This window comes from Ranitomeya variabilis, chromosome 4, assembly GCF_051348905.1.
Source record: "Ranitomeya variabilis isolate aRanVar5 chromosome 4, aRanVar5.hap1, whole genome shotgun sequence".
NCBI lineage: Eukaryota > Metazoa > Chordata > Amphibia > Anura > Dendrobatidae > Ranitomeya > Ranitomeya variabilis.
Genome location: NC_135235.1, coordinates 419273044 through 419293772, shown reverse-complemented (window position 1 = coordinate 419293772; position 20729 = coordinate 419273044).

The window sequence follows — 20729 nt, the reverse complement described above, 5'->3', positions numbered from 1 at the left end:
TAGGTTGGGACGCCACATCCATCTGCATGGGTTCCACAGTGGAATCAATACTGATCAAGCTCAAACTTGGACCTTCTGACCCCAGAGGTGACTCCCTATGTCTCTGGCGAAGACAGCTATCAACCCAGATTGCCAGAGACATGGCTGCCTCAAGGAAGTCAGGAGTCTCATAGAGAGCTAACGCATCCTTTACTCTCACAGAGAGACATTTGAAGAACTGACTACAGAGGGCTGGGTCATTCCACCTAGTGTCGGTGGCCCAACACCAGAACTCAGAGCAGAATTCCTCTGTCAGATGTTCTCCTTGCTGACACAGGCGCAGAGATTACTCAGCCAAAGGGGACGCGATCGGGGGTCATCATGAGCTGCTGCAACTGCAGTATCAGGGCTGTGATAGGATCCATCATGGATCAGAAAAAGGCTTTCAGTCTGAGATAATATCCCGATATGACTGGCGAGTAAACTGGGTCCAGGGCACCTTTTCTGGCCCTAGCACCAGGTAGCTTGCCCTGTTCTCCGGGATACCTCAGATGGTAAGGATGCTGGGGCCTCCGCCCTTGCCTTGTCTCCTAGCTGCAGCCCTGCATCTGTCCCCTTCCCCCACCTGAGGAAGAGAGGTGCTACCGTGTACTGCAGTACACCAACCCGACAGACGGGAACAAAGACAAGGGTAAAAGAAAATTCCACTCACACAAATATACTCTCACAAATAACAGAGGTATTCACCAGGGTGTGAAGGACGGGGAAAGAAAATAAGGCAGGCAAGGATGAGGAATTTCCAAGCATACAAACCAAGCAACAGTCGCACAATAAACTCCTCCAGCTCTCCAGACACCAGCTCCTCACTCTCCAGGTCTATCTAGCAAGTGCTAACTCAGACAAGGATCTGGCCAGTAGGCTTAGCTTTTATAGGAGAGAGGAGTGGCTAACCGGGCACAGCTGAATGCAGGGATTTCCACATGGACGATTAACCCCTGTCCTGCTGAAAGAAAACAAACACATTTAATACACCGGAGAAGCAGGAGCCATCAGGCGCTGTGGTCTTCTGGCACTGCTCTGTCGTGGTAACTTCGTGACAGTACCCCCCTTCTACGAGGGACCTTCTGAACCTCAGGGCCTGGTTTATCTGGGTGTGCCACATGAAAGGCCCAAACCAGTCTGGCCGCATGGACATCAGAAGCTGGAACCCACATCCTCTCCTCAGGACCATACCCCTTTCACATTTAATTCACCGGAGAAGTGCTTCTTCTCAGCGACGAAGCAGGAGCCATCAGATGCTCCAGTCTTCTGGCACTGCTCTGTCGCGGTAACTCCGTGACACTCCTCATAGTTCTTTTATAAATCTTACCAAGAGGAAAGTCAGGAAATTTTTTACCTACAGTTTTAAGGTGATATCTAGTACATGTAATTTTTTATATAAGATTTTTTTCTAATGAACCATGCTTTTTACTTCATTTATTGGGTTTTCTGAAAAATATTGGTTTATTACTTTATCCCTCTAGCACAGCATTGGCAGTAGGTGAGATTTTACTACATGCCATTAATCTGCACTGTCCTTTTGTTAAGACAAAAGATCCCAAATTCAAATAAACTAGGGAAAGATATTTGCTGCTAGCAAAAATGAATTAAATGAATTAAGTAATTAATTGGAGATGGCAGATTTAAACGTTGCAGAATTGTAGTTATAGCCGTGAAAATGAATACCCAATCAGAACTGATAAGAATGGAAATATATGTTAAACTCTCTTTATGCAGCAGGTGAAAAAAGTATTGAACATATCACAAATGTTCTAAGTAAAAATATGTCTCAAGTTGTTATTGATGGAGATGAGTGAACCTTTCATGGTTCGGTTTGGTTCAGATTGGCGAACGTCCGAATGTTTGCCGAACATGTTCGACGAACATACCTGAACCCCATTGACTGCAATTGGAGGCAAATCAAAATGCATAGACAACATTTTCAGGGGGGGCAAAAAGCTACTTATAAGATGCTTCTCCATTACTAATCCTATAGTTATATTGTAAATAACCACACACTCCAAGAATAAAGTCCTTTAATTGAACGAATGACACAGACTCCTTTAATAAATCTAAATTAAACAATGCTCACATCATCACCCATTCCACTGAAGCCATGGTCTCTTGTAATAAAACAAATATCCTCACCTATCCGTCATTCTATCCCACTCCATAATCCATGTCTGGGGATAAACAGTTTTCAATCTGAACGGTGCCAAGATGTGACCATCAAGGCTGAGAACCACTGGTGAATGAGCTGCTGCGAGTGCAGCCTCAGTGACTAGCCATGCCGTTATCAAGGTTTCCATCAGTCACTGAGACTGCATTCCCAGCCGGGCCCCTGAACTGCGGTGACCTCAGTGAGATTACTGCTAGCACAGGGAGAAAAAGTCTCTCGCTGCAGCACTGATCTCACCAAGGTCATCACAGTTCATGGGCTTGGCTGGGAATGCAACCTCAGTACCAACGGTAACCTTGATGATGTCATCACAAGTCACTGTGGCTGCGCTCATAGCATCTAATTCCTCAGTGGTTTTCACTCTGGATGGTTGCATCTTAGCACAGTCATGGACGCCTCTATTCTTCATAACAAGCCTGGCTGAAGCTGACAGCTGAGGGTTGAATCCTGCAGCTGTCAGCTTTGCCTGGCTGGTTATCAAAAATATAGGGGAACCCCACATTATTTTCTATTATTATTTATTTATTTATTTATAGCGCAGGTAGCGGCTGATGAATACTTCCATCAGCAGCTGCCTGCTCTCACTGTTAGCAGTTGAATATAACTCTCAATATGGCCCTTAGTGAACTTGGTCATTTACCGAACTTTGGCTGACTTTTGCCAATTTTTAGGACAAATACTCGTGAATCCGATCATGAATCTGAATGAACTACATTCATGCCAAATTTCAGGTTGGCTAATGTTTTTCGAACAATTTTGCTCATCTCTAGTTATTGACATTAAATTGTTACCAGATGTCGGTAACAACCCATCCAATCCACACAGGCAAAGAAATCAAGTCATAGACGTCCAAAAATTAAGTTATGTGTTATAATGAGAAATGACACAAGGAAAAAGATTGAACACAAGAAGAGAGGTGCTTGCTTGCTCGTGATTTTCAGGTCCTCAGGCGGCACTGTGTTAAAAAGAGGCATGATTTGGTTATGCAGATCACTGCTCAGGTTTAGGATATTACAAGAAGAGCATTCTCCTTTACTTTTAGAAATAAACATGTCCACTATGTCAACAGCTATCCAAGTATATGGTCAATTAGAAGCCTAAACTATACAAAAATGTTTGCTCTACAATTTATTTACAGCGAAAGATTCATTAAGTCTTACATTATAAGAACTTATACAATCATATTTGCATAGAAAACCACATAAATTGAAGTAAAAAGTAATTATTTCTTTTACCAAAAGTGTTACATTACAGTAAGGAAACTTTCCATTCATTTTTTTATACTGTAGAAAACAAAGTCACATAACCCATACTGGGTATTGCAAAGCATACATTTTTTTACTTGAAAATAATTCTAATGTCCTGTTATTTAGTAATAGTCACTAGAGATGAGCAAAAATATTTGAGTGCAACTGAATTCTACTTTTCGCTCACTGGTGCAGAACCCACCTGGGTCTCATCAGAGCTGTATGTCCCAGACTAGCATGAGGAGGCCTAGTGATTTAACAATTGCAGAAGTGATAAGAAGACCAGATTGGTGAAGGTCAGGAGAGGAGCTGCCAAAGATTTCAACTGTAAGGCGAGTATCAGCATTTTTTCTAATTTTTTACATATTACGCTTGTTATGCTTTGGGGTCTTTCTAGACCCCAGAGCATATAAAGGGAAATTCATGGAAAGTAACTTGCTGCACATTAAATTTTCAGAAAAATCTGCGAAAACAGGCAAATTGGAATTTGCCCGATCTTCTCATTTCTAATACTCACCAAATAAATATCCTTTTAATTAAAGAGTAATTTCATTATACATATTGGTGGTTATTTGTGAAATACCTCAAAGAAATTACCAATTGAATCAATTGATCTGTTTACTTGGACCTTTTGTGATTGGACCCTGTTATGGCAGTAGCACTTGAGCCCACTTGAGGGTCATCTTGTAAGAAACTTTGACCCAGAAAGAACTACTTGCATTGCTCTTGTTTTTTAAGGGGTTTAGTCTTCTCTCTCTGACTAAGATAATGATAACCATGGGCAAAAGGCTGATGCTGCAGTCATATTACTGAGTGTTTAAATATTCTATATTTGCAGTTCATTAATTCATGGCATTTACTATAAATCATCTTAGATATTAGCCTCCAACCTTCCTCATTCTCACTAAAAGTTTAACATGTAATAAAGGGAAGATCTGGATTTGAAAGTCTTTAAGAATTGCTGCAATTTATTGTGAACAGTAACATCTGTCCCTGAGCCGATTTTTCCCACATCCTTGTCTTGTGATATGTTTGACTTTCTCAAGGATGTTAAGTTAAATGAGAAAAACCAGCCAAGCATTTATTTTTTCGTACTTTCGGACTAATCTTATTCTCATTTCATTCCTCTTTGAAAAGAAACAAAGTACCATTGTCCTGTTTAAATTCCTGAAACTAAATGCTCCCAGGAAATCTAAGAAAAGTGTTTAAAGTCTGGAGAAAACTGTTTCTTATCAACTATAGATATATCGAAAATTACTGCTAACTACCATCCCACGATAAATTATGTGCGTAAGTATCTTGTAGCTATTTTACATTATGGAGCTCGTAAATAATAAAAAAAGCAAAAAAACACCCCAGAAAACATCAAGAGTTTGAGCATGTCATAAACTTTCTGTAGAGAAAAAAAAGGGGGAGACAAGTGCACATAGGGTGATTTTGAAAGGTACAAATAAGAGTGGAGTTATGGGGTTGCTCACCTAAAAGGGTTGTGATTAGAGATGGGCGAACTAGAAAAGTAAAGTTCAGGGTCCGTAGGGTCCGTACCGAACATCTACTGGTCGGGCATGGACCCCGAACATGGACTTGCACCAGGAAGTCCGCATTACTGTTTGGGTTCAGCACCACGAACACTGTTTCTCACACTGTCATCTGCATGACAGTGCGAGAAATAAAAGCAGCTCTGATAGGCAGTAAAATCTTTACCAGCAGTCAGAGCGCAGTGGCTCCCACACTGACAGTGTGAACCTGCAGTTGCGACTGGTGATAAAAAAAGCTTACTTACGATAATGCTGTTGGCTGATGGGACTACTACTCTCATCAGCCTACGTCTGTTGCCACTAATAACAGGAAGAGCAGGAGGTGGCTGATGGGAGTATTCATCAGCCAGCACCTGCATTATAAATACATTTTTTTAAAATGGTGTGGGTTCCCCTGTATTTTTGATATCCAGAGAGGCAAAACTAACAGTTGAGGGCTGCAACTCTCAACTGTCTGCTTTAGCAAGGCTGGTTATCCAGAATAGAGGGATCCTCACAATATTATTTAAGTTATTTAAATCATTTAAAAAAACGGTGTGGGGTCTCCCCCATTTTTGACAACCAGCCAAGCTAAAGTAGACAGATGGTATTCTCAGGCTGGTAAGGGGCCATGGGAGGGGATATTGCCAGCCAGCCTAAAAATAGGAGCCTGCAGCTGCCCCAGAAAAGACACATCTATTAGATGCACATTTCTGGCACTTTTCCAGGCTCTTCCCACTTGTCATGTGGCGGTGGCAAGTGGGGTTCATATTTGTGGGGTTGATGTCAAATTTGCATTCTCAGGTGACATCAAGCCCATGGCTTAGTAATCGAAAGGTGTATCCATTATTAATCCTGTAGTCATATTGTAAATAAACACATAGCCAGTATAAAGTCCTTTATTTGCAATAAAAAAAACACACTTTTATTCTTTTATTTAAAAATAACAAACACAGTTATACTCACCTAAGCCCATTTCATTGAAGACCTCGTCTCCTGTAAAAATAGAAAATAAATAACAGCAAAAACACTCACCTAACACCCATTCTATTGAAGCCATGGTCTTCTGCAAAAAAACAAAAACAAAAAACAACCATATACCTCACCTGTCCTATGTTCTGTCCCACGTCATAATCCATGTCTAGGATAAATTGTTTTCAACCTGGGCGGTGTCAAGTTGCAACCATCCAGGCTGAAAACCACTGGAGAATGAGCCTAAGTGACTAGCGGTGACGTCATCGGGGTTACCGCAGGTTACTGATGAAGCGTTCCCAGCCAGATCCTTCACGGTGAACTGCAGTGAACTCACTGAGGTCACCACAGTCCAATGACCAGGCAGCAACCTTGATGATGTCACCGCTAGTCACTGAGGCTGCTCATTCCCCAGTGGTTTTCACCCTGGAAGGTCATATCTTGGCACCGTGTAGGTTGAAATTTTTTTCCCAAACATGGATTACGGTGTGGGACAGAATGTCAGAAATATGGTGAGAAATATGATTTTTTTTTAATTTTTGTTTTTTTACAGGAGACCATGATTTCAATGGAATGGGTGTAAAGTGAGTATAACTCTGTTGCTATTTTTAAACAAAAAAAGTAAAAGGGTGTTTTTCTTATTTCAAATAAAGGACTTTATACTAGATGTATTTTTATTTACAATATAACTATAGGATTTGTAATGGATAGGTGTCATATAGACACTTCTTTACTATTAACCCGAGAGCTTGATGCCACCAGACAATACAAAGGTGACATCAACCCCACAAATACGAACTCCACTTTCCACCGCCACAGAGAAAGTGGGAAGAGTAGGGCAAAGCACCAGAATTGGCAGATTTGATCGATTAATCTTACCATCGATCAGAGACAATGTTTGCTGTGCTGTCATGCACATGACAGCATGATAAACACTGGATGTTAGGGCCCCCCATTCACATGAATGGGGTCAGGGGATTGGGTTTAGGAACTGTTCTCATACTCAAACCAAACTTTTTTTAACTGTTCGGCTGAACCGGCCGGACCTGAACATCCAAAGGTTCACCCATCTCTATGGCTGGTTTCAGACTTGCATTTCTGTGCACTGCGGATGGCAGCATACTTTCTCCTTGCTTCCTCCGTGAAGCTCAGCCTATTGCTGGCTACATCTAGCATTTCCCTGCGTACCTATCTTTAACATTGGTTACACAGGGACATGCGTTGTATGCAGATGTGTCTGCATGTGGCGATTTGAGGTGTGCGGCGCCTGCACGGAAACGCAAAATTGTACGTTTCAGTGTGGGCGCCGCACACCTCAAATCGCTGCATGTGGGCACATCCGCATACAATGCATGTCCCTGCGTACACAATGTTAAAGATAGGTATGCAGGGAAATGCTGGATGCAGTCGGCAGTAGGTGGAGCCTGGGCGGAGCTTCACGGAGGAAGCAAGGAGGAAATACGCTGCCATCCGCAGCGCACAGGAATGCAAGTCTGAAACCAGCCTAATGCCTAATCCTAACAGCATGTTATATACTCACTAGTGATGAGCAAGCTTGCTCGTTACTCAAGTTTGCATCTGGTGCTCAGGTATACACGTGGTCAAAATTGTTGGTACCTCTCGTTTAATGACAGAAAAATACAAAATGGTCACAGAAATAACTTGAATCTGACAAAAGTAATAATAATTAAAAAAAATCTACAAAAATGAACAAATGAAAGTCAGACATTGCTTTTAAACCATGCTTCCACAGAATTAAAAAAAATAAAACTCATGAAATAGGCCTGGACAGAAATGATGGTACCTTTAGCTTAATATTTTGTTGCACAAACTTTTGAGGCAATCACTGCAATCAAACGATTCCTGTAACTCTCAATGAAATTTCTGCACTTCTCGACAGGTATTTTGGCCCACTCCTCAAGAGCAAACTGCTCCAGTTGTCTGGTGTTTGAAAGTTGCCTTTTCCAGATGGCATGTTTCAGCTCTTTCCAAAGATGCTCAATGATTTAGGTCAGGGCTCATAGAAGGCCACGTCAGAATAGTCCAATGTTTTCCTCTTAGCCATTCTTGGGTGTTTTTAGCTGTGTATTTTGGGTCATAATCCTGTTGCAAGACCCATGACCTGCGACTGAGCCCAAGCTTTCTGACACTGGGCAGCACATTTTTCTCTAGAATCCCTTGATAGTCTTAAGATTTGACTCTACCCTGCACAGATTCTAGACACCCTGTGCCAGATTCAGCAAAGCAGCCCCAGAACATAACAGAACTTCCACCATGTTTCACAGTACGGACAGTGTTCTTTTCTTTATATGCTTCATTTTTCCATCTGTGAACATACAGTAGAACTGATGTGCCTTGCCAAAAAGTTCAATTGTTGTCTCATCTGTCCATAGGACATTCTCCCAGAAGCTTTGTGGCTTGTCAATATGTAGTTTGGCAAATTCCAGTCTGGCTTTTTCATGATTTTTTTTTTCAACAATGGTGTCCTCCTTGGTCGTCTCCCATAAAGTCCACTTTGGCTCATACAACGACGGATGGTGTGATCTGACACTGATGTTCCTTGAGCTTGAAGTTCACCTTTATGTTATGGACCTGGTGGTTAGGAGCACCCGAAATGACCTGATGGTTAAAATGGAAAAACCTGGGACAAGCTCTGAGGAAGTGGTAACTCTACTGACCGCAATCCCTAATCCTATCACACACACTAGAAATAGCCGTGGAGCGTACCTAACTCTCCCTAGACGCCTCTTAACAGCATAAGAGCTAACTACCCCTAAAGATAGAAATAGCAGCCTACCTTGCCTCAGAGAAATTCCCCAAAGTAAAGGTAGCCCCCCACAAATATTGACTGTGAGTTAGAGGAAGTAACAAACACAGGAATGAAACAGATTTTAGCAATGGAGGCCGAATCTTCTCTAGACAGACAGGATAGGAAAGGGAACTATGCCGTCAGTATTAAAAACTACAAAAACCACGCAGAGTGTGCAAAAAGACCTCCACACCGACTCACGGTGTGGAGGTGCAGCTCTGCACCCCCAGAGCTTCCAGCTAGCAAGGAAATATCATAATAGCAAGCTGGACTAGAAACATAGCATGTACTGAGAAATATATTCAAAAACCAATGAACAGCAAATGGACTAGCGAGGACTTAGCTTCTGCTGGAGTAGACAGGTCATCTGAGAAATCCAAGAGAGATCTGGACCAGTACTGAGACATTGACAGCTGGCATGAACTAACAACCTGGGCAGAGTTAAATAGGGAAGCCAGCAGCAGCAATAAACGAGGGCAGCTGAGAAAGCCAACCTCAAAGATCAGCAGTTCCACTTAAAGCCACCAGAGGGTGTCCAAGGACAGAACTCACCAAAGTACCATTCACGACCACAGGAGGGAGCCCGAGAATGGAATTCACAACACCTTTAGTCTGTTTAGAAGTTTTTCTGGGCTCTTTTGTTACCATGCGTATTATCTGTCTTTTTGATTTGTCATGAATTTTCCTCCTGCGGCCACTTCCAGGGAGGTTGGCTACAGTCCCATGGATCTTACATTTTTGAATAATATGTGCAACTGTAGTCACAGGAACATCAAACTGCTTGGAGATGGTCTTATAACTTTTACCTTTAACATGTTTGCCTATAATTTTCTTTCTAATCCACTGAGACAACTCTTTCCTTCGCTTCCTTTGGTCCATGTTGAGTGTGATACACACCATGTCACCAAACAGCACAATGAGTATCTGTCGCCCTATATACAAGCCCACTCACTGATTCCAAGATTGTACACACCTGTGATGCTACTTAGTGGACAAACCTTGATTTTAACATGTCCCTTTTGTCACATTATTTTCAGGGGTATCATCATTTCTGTCCATGTCTATTTCATGATTTTTATTTTTTTTAAATTCTGTGGAAGCATGGTTGAGAAGCAATGTCTGACTTTCATTTGTTCATTTTCATAGATCTTTTATTTATTATTACTTTTGTCAGATTCAAGTTATTTCTGTGACCTTTGTGTGTTTTTCTGTCATTAAACAAGGGATACCAACAATTTTGACCACGTGTGTACGTACCCAATATTGTGGGTGCTTGAGTGAAATGTTTGAGTTCCCACTCTGACATATTGTGCGGCTGTTACACGGCCACAAAACATGCGGGGTAATCCTGGTATGTTTTGTGGCTCTGTAACAGCGGTGAAACATGCGGAATGTGGAGACGCAAACATTTCGCTCGAGCATCTGCGACACTGGTTACGTACCCGAGTACCCAATGCAAAGTCAAATAACAAGCACGCTCGCTCATCACTAATACTCACTGTTAGGATTTGACTTTGGTTGCCGGTTCTAGCAGTCAATACATTACCACTCGTATGCGATTTGTATACAAACGGATATATTACAACAAGCTTCTCATCCTGCTTCTCTCAATGAAGTAGGGACTTTTCACTTTTTACTTTTTCACTGAACATTGAGAGAATTAGGAAGAGTAGCTAGTCACCATGTGACTATCTGTAAGTCATATATGAGCAGTCACATGACGATTGCCCAAACTGCTTAAGCTGTGTATAACAAGGGGTGCCAAACAGCATTTTTGCCCCAGGTGTCAGAAAACCTAGATCCGCCTCGGCATTCTATGTAACAATTTAGCTATAGACAATAATATCTATAGCATTTTGCCTTTAAAAGCTAAAAGACCATTGTATAAAGACAGCAATTTTTGAAGGAATACATGCATTTTGTACATCTAAAGGATTAGCTTTAGTTTTGACACATTTCAATTTAGAGATAAGATGCTGTGTCGTACAAATTACAGACGTATCTAGCAGGAAAATGTAAAAGATCATTGATAGCGCTTAAGCCTTTCATGATATTTCACACCAATAATACGGATCTTTTGTTTGTCAGCATACATGCGGAGAGTGGAATACCTGCCAGCTCTTTAATGCCTCAAAACTGAGAATCTTTCCCTGGTATGTGGTTAACATAATTTGATTACTAGGCTACCAGCTATAATTTAAACCTGCAAATAATAGGTTTGGCTATGGATTGGCGGATGACTCCAGCTGCCATTTTAAGGCCTAGAATTATGTGTGATTGGCAGATGGCAGATACGTTATTGAAAACAATTTTTTTTCAATTTCGTCTTTATAAATAAATATGAAGAATGGAATGAGATATTTACTGAGCATTAGTGCTGCTATGTCCTTACAAATTACAGCTATATTGAAATAGTAAACTCATATGACTCAATTTAAATAATTTATTTCAATATTTCTTTATCCTAACCTGCTAGTTTTGCAGATTGGTGCGAGATCTGTGGAACTGGTATTAGTCTGGGCCTTGAAACCCTCATTGATGAATAAGCAATTCATATTATACCCTGGTAAGCAAGTAGCAATGTGGAGCACCTGCATGAGAATGCACACAGTGGTATATGAGTGGTACTCATTACAAAGTCTATGTGCACAGACTATTGCATGGTCTCATAGACTATCTGTTGAGCCCATTTTCCTGAAGATCACCACCGATCTGCAGGACATGAAAATCAGGGTAAATATATTAACAATATAAGGTGTTGTCAGTGATGATTATGATTATGCTAAAGCAGTGGGAGATTGTTGAAAACTAAATGTGTCACTTATCACAGTTTGACTATGGAGCCCCCATGGTTTCTTCTGTATGCACTATCACTCTTTTTGACGTTGCTTTTTTTTTAATTCTTGTACTCTGAATCACTGCATTGTTCTATTTCTGTGCCTTTATTGTGTCCATCATAACAGCAAATTATAATATGATAAGTTTTTATTCCTGCACTGTGATATCACATTGTGCGCAGCACTATTATTGTTGCAGCATCATTTTGTGCATTATCAGTTTACTGGGAAATCACTGACTGCATTATTATGTGGCTGTAAATTAATTACATACATTGTTTTCGTATTGTGGCATCACTGTAGACATAATTCCTGTGCTTTAAAATTTATTTTGCCCCCATGTGTCACCAATAGATTTCCATTTAAAAAATCATACACTTTTTTAAATGGTTGCCTGTGATGGGTACTTCATTCAGATGCCATTCGTCAGCCACCGATATGTGTCATGGGTGTGTCAGATGCTACAGGCAGTCGCTCTGCATCAGGCTGCAGAAGGTCTCTGCATTTGGCATTGAGGACCCTTCTTAATCCTTCTGACTTTTGGACCCAGTGGCAACCTCCCTCTGGCTCTAATTGACACACCTGGACCTGGGTGTTTATAGACTTTCAGTCTGCTTCAGGAGTCTCAGGGGATATTCCCATTTTTCCCTTGTGAAGGCTTGGAGCTATAGCAGTTGGCTTACTTCCTCTCTGGTGTTGTTGGAGAACATTTCGTGTTACCTCTCTGAGTCTGCTCAAGCTAAATTGTGTCCCCCTTGTTTGTCTCCATTCTTCTCTTTGGTGTACAGTAGGGACTAACCAGTGCTCATCCCCCCTTCCCTGTTCAGGGCCTAGCTCTAAGGATATTCAGGGCTTAGGTTCCTGCTCGGCGATTGGTGTGGAGCCAATATGGGGATGGTAGGGGAGGTAAGGTGCTATTATATTTGCCTAGGGGTCTCCACTCCCCCTTCCCTAGTGTTTGGGCTTTCTTCCCCTCTTTCCCTCATGTGGCACTTAGTCTTCCCACACTGTGCATGACAATATGCCAATGTATCACCCATAGTCTCCATGCAAAAATAACTAAATATATAGGTAATATGTACTCTTTTTGTAGCTTTGACGGATGCCATTAATCAATCTTTTAACCATCTGTCTCCCATATGTTCCCATGTTATAAAAGTATATGCTTATTCCATTCATTCTTTTAACCCCTTTCTGACCTTGGACGGGATAAATAAAGGATTAACCTTATCGCTAAACGGCGTAGTGAGAAAAAATTACGTTTTTTTGATCGTCGCAACAGTGCACTAAAATGCAATAACGGGTGATCAAAAGAACTTATCTGCACCAAAATGGTATCATTAAAAACATCAACTTGGCACACAAAAAATAAGCCCTCAACCGACCCTAGATCCCGAAAAATGGAGACGCTATGGGTATCGGAAAATAGCCCTTTTTCTTTTTTTAGCAAAGTTTGTCATTTTTTTTCACCACTTAGATAAAAAATAACCTAGACATGTTTGGTGTCTATGAATTCGTAATGACCTGCAGAATCAAAATGGCAGGTCAGTTTTAGCATTCAGTGAACCTAGCAAAAAAGCCAAACAAAAAACAAGTGTGAGATTGCACTTTTTTGCAATTTCACTGCACTTGGAATTTTTTTCCCGTTTTCCAGTACATGACATGCTAAAACCAATGATGTCGTTCAAAAGTAAATGTCATCCCACAAAAAATAAGCCCTCACATGGCCATATTGATTGGAAAATAAAAAAAAGTTATGGCTCTGGGAAGGAGGGGAGCGAAAAACGAAAACGAAAAAACGAAAATTCCCCGGGTCATAAAGGGGTTAATGAATCACTATGATGGATGCTTCTGTTAGGTCCCATCTTTTCGCCATCTGTCAACCTTAGGTTCTCATATTAAAGAACACATGTGTTCAAGTGATATTTGTGTTTCTAACTTATGGTGTGAGATTGGATAGAAATGATACTGTAACTTGCATAACTTAAAGGGGTTGTCCAGTCTCTGAAGAGATGACTGCAGTCACTGTTTGTGACCATATGTTTGCACTCTGCATACTTGTGGTCATGTGCCAACTAAAGATGAGTGGATTAGGCAAAATAAAAATGTGCTTGTTTGTGCAGATTTTCTCTGTAAATTCAATTCATAGAGAAGTTATACTCTGCAATTTTAATGCCCCTTATTACGCTCGGGTCTGAATCCAGACCTCAGAGCATAATAAGCTTAAAACGTTAAAATGAAAATAATCCTTATATTCACCTTACCACTCACCTCTCCGAACATTCCGTCACTCATCGCCACCCATTCAGGTCCTCTTCGCATCTTCTTATCCACGATTGTTCATGCTGGCATCTTCAGACATTTGAAGCTGTTCTGGGACTTCCAGATTTTATGAGACCCAAAGGGTTCTTCGCGAGTGTTCAAGAGGTCATGGCATCATAACATCACAATGTGCACTGTGACCATCCTTCACGCATCTGCAAAAGCCTCCTACCCATATGAAATTTGTAAGACCTGGCACAGCTTGAAATTCCCCAAAATTCCAGCATTGGCAGTAGGGTATCAGAAGATGAGGAGAGGACCAGACGGGTTGCTGTAAGTAGCGGAGGGATGAAAGAGTTGAGCAATAAAGTGGGTATAAGGATTTTTTTTCTCGAGTCGCGGTGATGCGCCCTCTGCTGGATGAACTCATATGAACTCGAGCTTGGGAAAATATTCTGAAAAGTCCCCATACTCGAGTTCATATGAGTTCATCCATCAGAGGGCGCATCACCGCGACTCGAGGTAACTACAGTACATTCCCCTGCATTCCATTCATTCACCAAGTTTTACAATCAGGAGCACAGCTGCATTAGCAGAGCTCCTGGGTGTAAAATGATTTAACTCCTTCAGATGGATTTACAGCGTGGGACAAGACTGTAACGACGGAAGGTATGGGATATTGTTGTTTGCTTTGTTAACTTTGTTTCAGGTGACAAGGGTCTTCAGGTGGATTTAGAGTATAATAAAATATTAAAACACCATGTGTCTTTATTTCATTAAAATACTTTTTAATAATGTGTGTGTGTGTTTTATTAACCATTTTGTACTATTGGATTAATAATGGATAGGTGTCATAATTGACGCCTCTCAATTATTAACCTGGTTTAATGTCACCTTACAATAGCAAGGTGACATTAACCCTTCATTACCCTATATCCCACCGCTACAGGGCAGTAGGAAGAGAGGGGCTAAGTGCCAGAATAGGCGCATCTCACAGATGTGCCTTTTCTGGGGTGGCTGGGGGTGGATGTTTTTAGCCAGGGGGGGCCAATAACCATGGTCCCTCTCTAGGTTATTAATATCTGCCCTCAGTCACTGGCTTTCCCGCTCTGGCAGAGAAAATTGCGCTGGAGCCCACGCCAATTTTTTCCAGGATTTAACCCTTTAATTTAATAGCTAGAGCCCCAAAATTTTACACAGACACACTTCTTACATTAGTAAAGAGGAATATGTAATTAATCAAGGGATATGAAATGGTTTACTGTTTGTAAACCATGTCTCATATCCTGTCGGGTTTGTGAAGGAGATAGCAAAAGCCGGCAATTGAATTACTGGCTTTTCTGTTATCTAGCGCTGAATGAAATATAAATATATATATATGTGTCTCACTGACATACAGTTATATGAAAACGTTTGGGCACCCTATTAATCTTAAGCTTAATGTTTTATAAAAATTGTTTCTTTTGTAACAGCTATTTCAGTGTCATATATCTAATAACTGTTGGACACAGTAATGTTTCTGCCTTGAAATGAGGCAAATGTGCAATCTGCATTCAAGCAAAATTTGACAGGTGCATAAGTATGGGCACCTCACCGAAAAAGTGACATTAATATTTAGTAGATCCTCCTTTTGCAAAAATAACAGCCTCTAGTCGCTTCGTGTAGCTTTTAATGAGTTCCTGGATCCTGGATGAAGGTATTTTTGACCATTCCTCTTTACAAAACAATTCCAGTTCAGTTAAGTTTGATGGTCATCGAGCATGGACAGCCCTCTTCAAATGATCCCACAGATGTTCAATGATATTCAGGTCTGGGGACTGGGATGGCCATTCCAGAACAGTGTAATTGTTCCTCTGCATGAATGCCTGAGTAGATTTGGAGCGGTGTTTTGGATCATTGTCTTGCTGAAAGATCCATCCCCTGAGTAACTTCAACTTTGTCACTGATTCATGAACATTATTTTCAAGAATCTGCTGATACTGAGAGGAATCCATGCGTCCCTCAGCTTTAACAAGATTCCCAGTGCCGGCATTGGCCACACAGCCCCAAAGCATGATGGAACCTCCACCAAATTTTACTGTGGGTAGCAAGTGTTTTTCTTGGAATGCTGTGTTTTTTTGCCGCCATGCATAACGCCTTTTTGTATGACCAAACAACTTAATCTTGGTTTCATCAGTCCACAGGACCTTCTTCCAAAAAGGTCCAAATGTACTTTTGCATACCTCAGCCGACTCTGTTTGTGGCGTGCTTGCAGAAATGGCTTCTTTCGCATCACTCTCCCATACAGCTTCTCCTTGTGCAAAGTGCGTTGTATAGTTGACCGATGCACAGTGACACCATCTGCAGCAAGTTGATGCTGCAGCTCTCTGGAGGTGGTCTGAGGATTGTCCTTGACTGATCTCACCATTCTTCTTCTCTGCCTTTCTGATGTTTTTCTTGGCCTGCCACTTCTGGCCTTAACAAGAACTGTACCTGTTGTAAAGATTATAAGGGATAACTCAGGAGACTCTTTGCATGGAACAAGACAACTATAGGACACAGTTTTATAAGTGGTAAAGTCTATATTATCACACGGTGATTCAAACAGGTGCAGAGAGAAACTCAAGTCCACAACACTTGGTGTAAATATTAAACGCAGCTTAGCAGTCTATAGGGAACTTCAGAGAAAAATGCAATCACGCAGAAAGTGTATGAAGCACAATTATTCTTGAGGATACTTGACATGAAAAAGTCCTTGGTAGTCCAAACACAGATAGATATGCTTATAAGGCAGTTCAAATAATATCCTAGCACAACCAGGGAGACCTGGGTAATAGTCTCAGGTCTAAGCAGAGCAGCAACAGCTTACATGTCCAGCAAATGCAGATGGAAACAAACACAAGCAGCCAGATGGAGAATTAATGGAAACCGATGTATGCAGCAGAAACTCAGAGCTGAGTAGGAGGATCTCCACACAGGTTCACAGAAGCAGGTGCAGGTGCAAAGCCAGGGAGTTGCCAGGAGCTGGATGCAAGGCAGAATACTCTAGCACAGACTAAAGGCTGGGGTGGAGTTATATAGCAGGAAGACACAGTGCACATGAGACCAAAGACGCCATCTTGGAAAAGGGCAGTAATGCACAAAAGGTAATCAAAATGTTCAGAGTCCTGACATTTCTCCCTCCTTAGAAGCGGCCTCAGGACGATCCTGGACCTGGTTTCTCAGGAAATCTTTGATGAAAACGAGAGATCTTCTGTTGGGCATTGATGTTTTCCACTGGTTCCCAAGAGTCTTCCTCAGGGGGATATCCCTGCCATCTTATAAGATATTGGAGCCAATTCCTGTGAATCCTGAAATCAACAATTTCCTCCACCACAAATTGTTCTTGCCCATCAATCACCACAGGCTGCAGAGGTGGCACAACACATCCCTGGAAGGCATTAGGAGATACAGGCTTTAGTAAAGATACATTAAAAACTGGGTGTACCTTCATAGTCCTAGGCAGCTTCAGACGGCAGGCCACAGAGCTCACAATACCGTTGATCTTGAAAGGGCCAATGAATTTCTGTCCAAGTTTTTGTGAAAGAATGTTTAACTTCAAATTCTTAGTTGATAACCACATGGAATCTCCTACCTTGAACATGGGTACAGGTTTACGGAATCTATCAGCTGATCTCTTATAACGTTCTTGAGCTGTGGTCAGGGATTCCTTCAGAACCTCCAGATTTTGCCTCACCTCATTCAGCCTTTCCTCAACTGCTGGAGCCGGAGAATTAATCAGAGACCTAGGTAAGATACATGGATGATAACCCAGATTGGCAAAGAAAGGAGTGAACTTAGTGGAGGCGCTCTGAGAATTGTTGTATGAAAATTCGGCTAACGACAGTAACTCCAACCAATCATCTTCGAGATGGCTAACATAGCATCTTAGATATTGTTCCAACATCTGGTTGGTACGCTCAGTCTGACCATTTGTCTGGAGATGGTAAGCGGAAGAGAGACAGACATTAATATTGAGTGCAGAGCAAAACCCCTTCCAGAATCGTGAAGTGAACTGTACTCCACGATCAGAGATGACGTGACCCCCCCAACGAACCTATCCATTACAGTAAATGGCTGCCCACTCTCCCCAGTCCCACAAGCTCGCTGCCTCGGGGTTATCCTTGATGCTGATCTCTCCTTCAAACCACACATCCAAGCCCTTTCCACTTCCTGCCGACTTCAACTCAAAAATATTGCACGAATCCGTTCATTCCTCAACCAAGAATCTGCAAAAACCCTAGTCCATGCCCTCATCATCTCTCGTCTTGACTACTGCAACCTCCTGCTCTGTGGCCTCCCCTCAAACACTCTCGCACCCCTCCAATCTATTCTAAACTCTGCTGCCCGACTAATCCACCTGTCCCCCCGCTATTCTCCGGCCTCTCCCCTCTGTCAATCCCTTCACTGGCTCCCCATTGCCCAGAGACTCCAGTACAAAACCCTAACCATGACGTACAAAGCCATCCACAACCTGTCTCCTCCTTACATCTGTGACCTCATCTCCCGGTACTTTCCTACACGCAACCTCCGATCCTCACAAGATCTCCTTCTCTACTCCCCTCTTATCTCCTCTTCCCACAATCGTATACAAGATTTCTCTCGCGTATCACCCCTACTCTGGAACCCTCTACCACAACACATCAGACTCTCGCCCACCATCGAAACCTTCAAAAAGAATCTGAAGACCCACCTCTTCCGACAAGCCTACAACCTGCAGTAACCACCGACCAACCAACCGCTGCACGATCAGCTCTATCCTCACCTACTGTATTCTCACCCATCCCTTGTAGATTGTGAGCCCTCGCGGGCAGGGTCCTCACTCCTCCTGTACCAGTTATGACTTGTATTGTTCAAGATTATTGTACTTGTTTTTATTATGTATACCCCTCCTCACTTGTAAAGCGCCATGGAATAAATGGCGCTATAACAATAAATAATAATAATAATAATAATCTCATTCGGGACCCCATGCAGCCGGAAGACATTCTGAATAACCAAGTTCACTGTATCCTTAGCTGAGGGGAGGCCAGTGCATGGAACAAAATGAGCGGCTTTAGTCAGGCGATCAACTACCACCATGATCGTATTCATGCCCCCCGATGTAGGCAGCTCCACAATAAAGTCCATTGATATAGACCCCCAAGGTCGGGACGAAACAAGTAATGGTTGTAGGAGACCCGTAGGTGCCACACGAGGAATCTTGTAATGAGCACATACCTTGCAAGAGAGAACATAGTCCTTAGTATCCTTCAGGCAAGTTGGCCACCAGAAAAATCGGCTTAGGAACTCTTGTGTCTTCTGTACCCCCCTGTGACCAGCCAACTTGGAGTCATGTACCAACTTGAGGATCTGCAGACGGCCGGCCTCAGGGACGTAGATACGTCGATCTCTGAACCACATGCCACCCTTAAAGACAAGATTAATATCAACAGGTGGGTTGGCGAGAAATACATCACCGTCATGAGCCTCCCTGCACTTCTTCCACAAGTCCTGATCGTGGATAACTCCGATGAAATTGGCATCAGATAGAATGGTCTTGGACGGGGCTCCAGGTACGGAATCCGCAGCATGGATTCTGTTGTGAACTGTGTTTCTGGGCTCCCTCTGGTGGTCACTAACGGTATTGTGTTAGGTATGTCTTGTTGCAGGCCTGAGCTCCAGCTGTGTCGTTAAGCAGCGGGTGTTTCCTATTTGAGTCTCCTCTGGACTCAGTCTCTTGCCTGGCATCGTTGTATCCAGACCTATTTGGTCTCCTCCGGATTCCTTTCAGTCTGCCTCATGCAAGAAAAGCTAAGTCTGTTTTGTACAATTTGGATCGTTTGCATTATTCAGTGTTTTTGTCCAGCTTGCTTTACATTTGATTTTTGACTCGCTGGAAGCTCTAGGGGGCTGATATTCTCCCTCCACACCGTCAGTCGATGTGGGGGTTCTTGAATGTTCAGCGTGGATGTTTTGTAGGGTTTTCTGCTAACCGCATAGTCCACTATCTATTTTCTGCTATGTAGACTATTGGGCCTCACTTTGCTGAATCTAGTTCATCTCTACGTTTGTGTTTTCCTCTTGCCTCACCGTTATTATTTGTTGGAGGCTTTCAATATCTTTGGGGTTCAATTTCTCTGGAGGCAAGCGAGGTCTTATTTTTTCCCTCTAGGGGTAGTCAGTTCTCCGGCTGGCTCGAGACGTCTAGAACCAACGTAGGCACGTTCACCGGCTACTTTTAGTTGTTTGTGTCAGGATCAGGTATGCGGTTAGCCTAGTTTCCACCTCCCTAGAGCAGTATTTATATTTTTGCTATCTTGCCGGAATATCAGAGATCCTCTGCCATTGGGATCATAACAGGATTCAGGATAAAGCATCAGCCTTCCCATTACGAGAACCTGGACGGTACGAGATAACAAAATTAAATTGATTTAAAAATAAATTACATTGAGCCTGATGAGGAGAAAGACATCTAGCGGATCTGAGGAACTCTAAATTGCGATGGTCAGTAAGCACTACGATCTGTTGTGCAGCTCCTTGCAGATAATGCCTCCATTCCTTGAAAGCCGCAATAATAGCAAGCAATTCCTTGTCTCCCACATCGTAATTCTTCTCTGCTGAGGTTAGTCTATGGGAAAAGAAAGCACAAGGATGTAGCAGACCCTTCTCTCCAGTTCTTTGGGAGAGAATAGCCCCCAAGGCATTATCAGAAGCGTCCACCTCCACAATGAAAGAAAGTGTTGGATCTGGGTGTATCAACAGCAGTGCTGAGGTGAAACAGATCTTAAGCCGATCAAAAGCTTCTTGAGCCTGTGGTGACCACTTAAAGGGCTTTTCCTTCTTTGTCAAGGAAGTAATGGGACGGACAATATCAGAAAAATTTTGAAT